We start from the raw sequence: 9,409 nt of genomic DNA, 5'->3' as shown, positions 1-9,409 counted from the left end.
GCCGCTTGGTTTGTGTGGTAAACAGAGATCTCATGAGAAAACTGTATTCCCTCGGACAGCAGAAATGCGAAGTATTGTATTTCACAACAATGCCTTAACAAGAGAAAATGGTTTTTCAATAAAAGCGCATGAGCCTCCGGGAACGTATTCGCCACTAAAATGAGAACCATTCCTCCCTGTGCTCTCAGAAGAGGGACCCCATTAGTCCCCGCTTTTACGGACACTGTAACAGGCCAGTCTGAAGCTCAGACAGACACACACCTCATATATCACAGTCTCAGAGAGCCCGTGGCTTTAGTTTCAGGAGCGCTTGGGCCCCTGAGAGGCCGGGGGCCAGTCTGCCTCAGTGTGGTATTAGAGCCCGTGCTGGAACAGGATATTGCGCTTCCTCTGTACATGAAAAGAATACATCACCTCAGCCTACACAGGATGAATTATGTGCAGTCTGTCCTGAGGAAGCCGAGTCGAGTGAAGTCGGAGGGCGAAAGAGAAAACTCGCAAAGATTGTGTGTGGGATTAAAGATCCGTGTCTCTTAATGAGGAATGAGCTGAAGAGATTCTTTGTGGCTCATGATTTTTAAAGCTTTTGATAAGGACTTTAAACAGTGCCAGTTCCACTTTCAGTCATTACAAACTCACGCTGTGCAGCCAAACTTTGTTCAAACCCACAGAATTTTATTTCAGTTCTCGAGAATTTCCCCAAGTTTCCAAAGACACAAAATCTGTCAACCTGAATCATGATGAAATATATACAAAATGATGCACAGCGCATCTAGAATATTTCCATTTGTTGGAATGGTGCAACCATAAAAAGTGACGGTTTTGGTTTAGATTTCATTCATTGTAAACATCATATCCTCTAGATTCAGTGAAGGATTGAAACAAGCTGATACAGAACATGTGATACTGACAGACAGTGTGAAATAAGGTGATTTTTCCAACCTTTAGGGTAACCTTTGGATTTTTCTTTTCTTTTTTTTTTTTCCACCTCTGGCAGCACCATGAAGCTGCTTTGTTATGAGTGGATCCCCATCCTCAGTGTCTCACATAGGTGACATGATGCACAGTCCTGCTAATGGTTTTACACCATCCCACTGATCTACAGTAGCAGTAATCCACCAAGAAACACAACAATGAGCAAACAAGGGTAGGAAAGGTAGGAAGACTGCAGGCAAGTAGACAAGGATGTAGATATTATAGGATAGGCTTTTTGCTTAAGAAGGTTCCTCTGTGCACACAAACATACGAGCATGTTGGAGCGCAAGAAGAGTTTGAGCATTGTTTTTTTTTTTTCTGGAGCCTGTGATTTCTTGCTCTGCTAATGAGTGACTTCACATTTGCTAAGGTACGTTTTTCCAGCCTTGTCTCTATACAGTCCTTTTTGAGGATATCCTTATAAAATGGTTGCTGTGGGTCATGTAAGATGTGCAGCTTCTCAACCTCATTAGTCTCTCATCGTCCATGTTGTCTGCTGACTGAGGGGACATGGAAACGTCAAGGACGGAGCAAGTGTGTGAAACTTTGCAAAAACAGAACCAGGATGAGCAATTTTTCGAACAAGCGACACGCTGCTTAGCCTGTTCACTGACACACAGAGCAGGTTAGGACATCATCATTGGAGAAAAAACTGAAGCAATTTGATGTTTGCTCGCTCACATCACTTCCATTTAGGCAGCAGTGTAAATGGCAGCCATGGTAAGAGCTGAGAGGTGCTTCAATGCTTCCTTTCTTATCTCCTTTATCATAGGATACACTAGCCCAATTCCTTGTGGCACACTCACATCAATAACATCTGCCGTCACATAAATACATAGCTTTGTGTAAGCACAGCCGGATTCGCTTCTTCTTATATAATCCTCCTTCATATCTTCCTTGATCTCATGATGTTTTCCATTGAGGTCAAGGAAAAGTGTTTGGAGAAAAGATGAAGGACATAGATTTTTTTTGACTGTTCAACCAGAACCAAAATGTTCAGAAAATCAGAGCCAGGCTTAAGTTTCCACCTGTTGTCAGTCTTTGTGCTCAGCTAAAGAACAACTTTGGTACCAATCTCCTCGTGTAACTCTCGCCAAGAAAGTGAATAAGAAGCTTTCCCAAAATGTCAAACTGTTCCTCTAATAATTGCTGCTTTCCATTCATTATTTATCTGTTTTGAGTAGCTTTTGTTCTCTCACTTTCCCAGAACTGCAGCTTTGAACCGTGGATGGAAGAAGCCCTTTGGCTCTGAGCTGATTTATCCTGGCTTGCAGCTGTAATGTCACTGCTAAAGTTCACAAGCCTTCACATAGATGCTGGCGGAAAGACCGCTTTGGGCAAGAACAAGAAATGGTATTTTTTTTGTTTTCTCTTTTTAGCATCTTATGCCTTTGTTAGAGAGTTGAGAGTTGACAGGAAACAAAGAGGAGAGAGATGGGAAATGCAGCAAAGGTCTCCAGCCATGACTTACACCTCTGGGACACAAGAACAAGAGTTACAGGGTACAGGAAATAAAATGGGAACCTTAACTACAATAAAAGCTTCCACCTTTTTTTGGTTGGCAAAAATTAAAAATTCGGTGACTGACAATCACACCGCTGTGACTACATCCTCAACACAAAGCATGTGTGGTATTACACTCATGCACAAACACACAAAAACATTTTTAACACTGTTTGCATTGCACGGAAGTTTGAAAAAGCTCTCATTGTTTGATACAGTTAACTTCCTCCAGATACAAATACTGGCACACACTTTGTTTTATCTGAGCATGGACAATGGGACTTGACCCGCTGGGCCTGACCCGCGTTTAAAATCTGAGGGCTCTTTCTTCCAAATGTTTAGTCTGCTGGTGGGACTGATTATCAAGAAGCAAAGTTCACCAAGTTACCATAATTACACGAAATCCTGCACTCCGGCCCCTGATTTTCAATTAGCATACATATTCTTCCCTCTTGCTGTGCATGAAGCAATTTCAAAGTAGTATCAGGTGTCTGAAGGGACGACGACCTTGACGTGATCACAGTGTATATTTTGAATATGATAATTTCATTGAACCACAGTCCTGAACCTAAAGTTTGAGTCTCTTCATGCGAACTCAAACATCTGGTCCTGCTATAAGATCTTGGCTCTTGGGACATTTTTTGACTAAAACATCCCCAGAAGGCTTCCCCTTTACCTCCATGCCAAGAAAAAATATGACTCAAATCGTCCCTAAACCTCAGCAGAATTGCTGCACATGGGCCAACATGTACACAGCACAACTTACACATCAATAAAACCTTCACTTTTCTCAGTCTTACATGTGTTTCAGAGGGTGTATTGTGTCTCTGTCCAGGTTAGGATGGCACAGAGGAATTTAAATCTGAGTCCTAACAGAGAGGAAATAGAAAGGGTCAGTGCTGCCCCATATGGTAGAGGTCGGGGTCATTAGAGGGTCGGGTGTAGGCCATTTGTTCAGTAATATGTCAAAACGGTATCCAGAAAGGATAAGAGGATTTAGACGTTTAAGAGAATGAGGCTACGCAGCTATGATTGATTGGTAGTGTGTGTTCAACTGGACATGCTATTTGTCTTCAGCACACATTTCTGCTTGCTTATAGGAAAGATTATAAGAAATACGTTGCCTTATGTGCTGTCTTGCCAAGAATTTGATAAGAAAGCTAGCAGGCACTCTCATATGTCTGGTAAATATAGCTACAGCCAACAGCTGGTTGGATCAGCACACAGACTGGACACAAGGGGAAACATTTAGACGAGCTTCAAGGTTTGTGCAGCCCACAACACGTCCATTCACGCTTCCCTCTGCTTTTCTAAGCCCTTACAAAGTTGCACAAATATAAAACCTTCATGGTTTAAAAGAAGAATTGACTAGCTTAGCTTAGCATAAACATTGCTGTCACTCAGACATGAGAGTGATCTTCTTATTTAACCCTCTGCAAGAAAGCATGTGAGGGTATTTCCCAAAATGTGGAACGATGACTTCAACAAGCTTAGGATGGATTCTTAAAACATACAAGTGAAACGCAGCCAAGGAAGTTTGACGTAAATTTATTTTCTTGGATCACAAATGTAATTCCTTCATCCATCCTTCAAGCTTAAAACTTAAGATCTTTTTTTTTTTTTTTTTTTTTTTTTCAATCGAGAGCAACTTCTTTTTTAAGCTTTATGCCTGAACGAACATGTCCCGACATCAGTCCTGGTACTCTGTTATTACAATTTCATTATTTCAGCACTTTGGCATCACTGCCGAGATCAAAGGAGGACGTGGCTGGTTTGCGTTCAGTCTCGGCTGTGTGTACTGACATTTAAGACAGTAACGTATGCACACTCGAGTGCTTCAGAGCACAAATCAGTGCACATCTTAAGTGAAACCTGCAGGAGAGACTCACTTTTCAGAGTCAGTAGGCAGCCAGACAAACATAATGATAGTGGTTTTGCCATAAAACATGATTACTTAAGTCTGGATTATAATTGAGTCATGTTGTTTTAATAAGTCTAGGACAGAAAGGAAATCCAGCAAAGCACTTAGTTCTCAGAGGAGGTGGATCGTTTTTATACTCTGGGAGTTTCAGACATTTTAACAAAGAGGAAAGAGAGAGATTTAGAGTTACTTTGAGCGCTGTGTAGTGTGTTAAGGTGGTGAGCGATGGTTTACACCCACATCCTTATGAACCACACACACGAAAGACCCTGTGGACATGCCGAAGATCACAGCCATGTGAGAGATGTCTACAGCTGCACTTTGAGGTTGTGTCAGAGAGCAGGAGGCTCGGTTGGTTTAGTCTCCTCTTTCTTCCACTGTTTGTGCACTACGCAAGTACACACGGCTGAGTTCACAGGTGCAAGATACTCTCATCAAACACTGAGCTCCGTAAAGCCGTAACAGTCTCTTTTTGAAACCAAGCAGCTTTCTGTGATAGATTTCTCATGGTTTAAAGTGGTGGGTGAACAGATGAAATGGTGCAGATATAGATAGATCATAGATCTTTGATTTTTATGTAAAACAATAGAGCCAAAACAAGTTGTGAATTCATCTATGTGTGTGACTAAGTGCTTTGAACTAAAGGCTGACGTCAGCAGGCTAAAATGTTAACAGTGACAATGCTAACATGCTGATTTTTGCATGTATAATGTTTAAAAAAGGAAAAGGAGCGCTTGTCCTAACTGAAATGTGAAAAATACACTTTCTTAGCATGTCATATTTAACACGTTCACCAAATTTCATGGCAATCCCTCCAATATTGTCAAGATATTTCATTCTGGACCAACAGACTGATACTGCCACCCCTAGAGATACTGAAAATTCCAAAATGTTTACTCGTTTTAGCCTCTTGACTGTGAGGATTTGCAGTTTCTCCTCTTTGTAAATTTAATTTCATTTGGTTTTGGACTGTTGGAATTGTTGAATTCATATGATTGCACATAGGAATGATATTGATATTGCTCAGTTCAGTACGCACTGATTTTGCACGAGTGAGTCACTTGTGGTGTATGTGTTGTACTGGGAGACGGCATCCCAGGACAGAGCTGTCCTTAACTGGTCTGTGAAGTCTCTTCCTGTCAGCAGTTCAGATGTCATTCCATAGACAACGGCTGGTGCCACCACAGAGTCAAAAAGGAAGTCCTCAGGAGTGTCCCCTGCACTCCTAAAGACCTGAGTGTCCTCAGCAGACACAGTCAGCTCTGGCCTTTCTCACATGTGCATTTGTCTTGTCAGTCCAGTCCAGTTTACTATTCAGGTACTTTCACTATTGTCAAGTTTGAAAATGAATCTGCTTCAGTATATTGACAACTCCTCCATTGTAACTGACACAGCTTATTTAGATAGATAGATAGATAGATAGATAGATAGATAGATAGATAGATAGATACTTTATTCATCCCCAAGGGAAATTCACACCAAGGGAAATTCACATTTGGCATATCAGTGCACGATACTTGGCTTTTCGTTGTACCTAATAAAAAACATGTTAATGCACGCTGTTTGTGTGCACCAGGTTCTTGGCTTTCGACCTCTTCTCTAAATGCAGCTTAAATCACAGGCCGTCAACTGATTGGCAGACTTCACCAACATCAAGGCTTATTCCGGCCTGTGATGTGTCACCTGTCACCAAACGAACATCCAGGCAGCCACAGACTGTATTAAAGCAGGATCTAAATGACCGGAGCTTTGAACTGAAGAAGCAGAGCCTGAAAGCCTCCATGGTAATGTGACATCAAAGACGTGTGCGGCATATGAGCTTCATTAGTGAAGCACGCTGCCAGCAGAGGGGAAAAAAATGCCTACTGTTACTGAGACAGAGAAGGATATGTGAGGTAACCTGTGCTCCTACGACAGATATATGTACGTACATGCAAGAGCACATAGAGGACACTTGTTGGGAAGAGCATGCTTCCACTGTTCCCAGCGACCCCTGCTTCAAGGTGATGCAAAGCATGCAGGAAATGCCTCATGGTGCCTTCCTGCTCAGTTTTAGAATTTTGAGAGAGGAAGACGTCCAGGAAGGAGAGCTGGAGGATGCAGGGAGCAGAGAGGAGACAGAGAGGAGGTCGGTCGGACACAGTAACTCACCTCGCTTGCAATACTTAGGACATGTTGTTTGATATCCAGTGCACCATTTGTCTCCAAAAACAGCTCGAAGGAATTAATCAAATGAATGCCAATGTTGTGGCAGCATGTTTCTGCTGCTCCCAAGTGGCCAAGAAAATCCGTTAGTGCAGGTTTAATGAAATTACTATGGCAGTGAAAGTCAAGGGTTGCTAATAAAGCATTCGATTTTAAAGGCTGGCATTAGTCTGCATTTTACCCATTGTCTGAAAACCCCATGAAAACCAAAGCTAACGATTTGATAGTCTGCCCCTCAATATTTTGCAACATCACGACCACGTCTGTGGCTCTCCGCCCGAGGCCCATTCATTCCTACTGAGGACAGATCAATTTTTTAAAACAATTAAGCTGTGGTTTTTAGCAAACTCTCCTCAAATAAAAGTATTCACAGCAGGATGGTGCATGTGGGATTACTCAAAATGAATTACACTGGTCGTGTTTATCGTGATGAAGGAACACGCTAATTTATGTGTTTATGATTGTTTTTGACAGTAATGGAGGTCTTTGGCACAGAGTAATTAGGATTTGGCTACACAAACAGTATTTGTTAGTTCATTGTTGGTTCAGTGGGGTTTGTTGAAAATAAGAAAAATGCTAAATATCACCGGATTTATCCTTTTAAAGAGTTGCATGAAGTATGCAAAAAGTTCTCCCTTCATCACACACTGTCATCTGCCATACTGTGTGTAAGGTGTGAGCATGCTCACCTTAATCAGATCCGGACATGCTGTCATGTGGTAAAGTAACATTAAACTTAGACAGCGGAAGTGGAAATCCAAATGAAGGCTGCATTCAGATGTTACACATTTGTTACAGATCTTTAAATTGGTTTGAGTTCTTGGCCGGCTGACCCTGCACACCTGCAGCCTTTTGACTGACTGGTACTTATTGTACCAGCTGGCCTGGATGGAAATGTTTCCTGTGTTTACCCCACATACACACACACACACACACACACACACACACACACACACACACACTGTTGCTCTGTAGATATTTTGACCCATGTTTGCATGCACCGTGTCAAAGCCAGCTATGCAATTTTACAATGGAAATGTTTGTTTTTCCAAATAGCAAGCTGGTACTGGCAATCTTGGGTTCCCACTGTATGATTATCTTATTGAGTGACATACTTTCCTTCAGGGCAGCATGCAGTGGCAATTAGGGAATATCTGCTTTTCCCCCAAAGTGTAGATACTAAGCCCAGATGAATGCTGAGCTTTGTGTAACTATTGTTAACTGGTGAAATGTGAAACTTGCTTCAAATTGATGTGAAGCGGTGTACAGTTGCATTAAAGGGCCACCTGATTTTGCAGCCCTGTAAAGTGTCCGATTATTCACACATTCGCTGCACTTAGGATACCGTAGCAGCTGACTGCTCTGCTGGTCCTGAAGGTCTTGGGACGGCTGTCTACGCAGCACAGAGGCGAGGCAGGAGACGCCCCTGAGACACGCTGTCAAAAACAACCGTGGAACTTTCTCACACTGTAACCCAGTATTCCCAGGGAAAGGCCTTTGAGAGGGGGATCGTTTCCTCAACAACTACACCACTTTGCTGCGCTGCTCCAGAGGAAGCCAGGTTCCTGCAGCTCCAACTGAACAGGGGCTCCTGTACTCCAGCAGGGGCCCGTGCAGCCTGCTGGGGGAGACAAGCAGAGCTGCTCAATGGAGCCTCTCATGTATCAATTACCTGAAATATCAAACAGCACGTAAGAGGGCGGTTGACTTGCTTGTTTGACTTTGGTGGTCAGAGAGATTTCTGGCAAAACTCTGAAATGTGCAAAGAGTGAGAAAAAGTTTATTTACCCCAGAGGATGTGTAAGGGAAGCTGGGTCATTTGTCGTCTGAATGACTTCTCTCTATCACAGTTCATCGCCCAGGAAATTCAATTCTATGCTGCACAATACAGCCAGACAATAATGAGCAAAGAATAAATCTGCAGTTTTTTCAATGTGAAAAGAGAGTTTAGCAGACAGACAGAGCTTTGGTGCTGCAGTGAAAGCAAAGGATGCTGTCATAGTTCAGTTAAGATTCATTTAGATTCAGAGGTTAAAAATCTAAATAACAGAATTTTGTTTGGCTACATTTGGGCTGAGACCTGCATTTGTGTCTTATCATGTCACCATCATAGGCGGGATTGTCCAGAAACAATGAGGAGAGAGCTAACAAACACTGACTCCTGACAGGTTTTCAAAAGCTGACCCACTGGGGCTCTATAGGATGTGTGCGAGGCAGGGGGAGCTGCTTTTGTCATGATAACTACGACTCTGAACCTTTGACATGCACATGGGACGGAGGGTGTTAATGGAAAAGTCTGATTTACCAAAGTGCTGATGAGGGAGAACTGAGAAAGTAAATAAACCTACAGGCATTATGGAGAAGTAAGACTTGGTAAAACTAACAGTGTGACCAGTGTAACGTCAAACTGCACCTACTGCTCTGTAACCGCGCCCAAAGACTTTAGAGGTCTGATTTACATGAAAAGCGAGGATCAGCAGAGAGGGTGAAAATGGCAACGTGATCAGTTACTAAACCAAACTCCCTTTTTACTAACCCTGCCTGCCCCCACCCTGGAAACTCCAACCCTGCATTGAAATGGCCTGATTGTCAGCAGACCGGCCTGTGAGTGCAGCGGCTCTTTGATACTTGAATGGGGGGTTAAAGAGGAGGGGCGGGGAGGTGGCCACAAAAGCCTTCTGTTGCAGTCCGGGAGTGAGGTTACCTGCCCTGATCTCTGCGGTGGGGTCTAATTTCACACATTGCATGTGCATGCATACGCATATGCATGCACATCCATGTGTAAAACTCCCTCACACACACACA

Source organism: Chaetodon auriga, chromosome 11 (genome assembly GCF_051107435.1).
Source record: "Chaetodon auriga isolate fChaAug3 chromosome 11, fChaAug3.hap1, whole genome shotgun sequence".
Classification (NCBI taxonomy): domain Eukaryota; kingdom Metazoa; phylum Chordata; class Actinopteri; order Chaetodontiformes; family Chaetodontidae; genus Chaetodon; species Chaetodon auriga.
The sequence above is the reverse complement of the archived record's forward strand: the minus strand, read 5'-3'. Positions refer to the sequence as shown.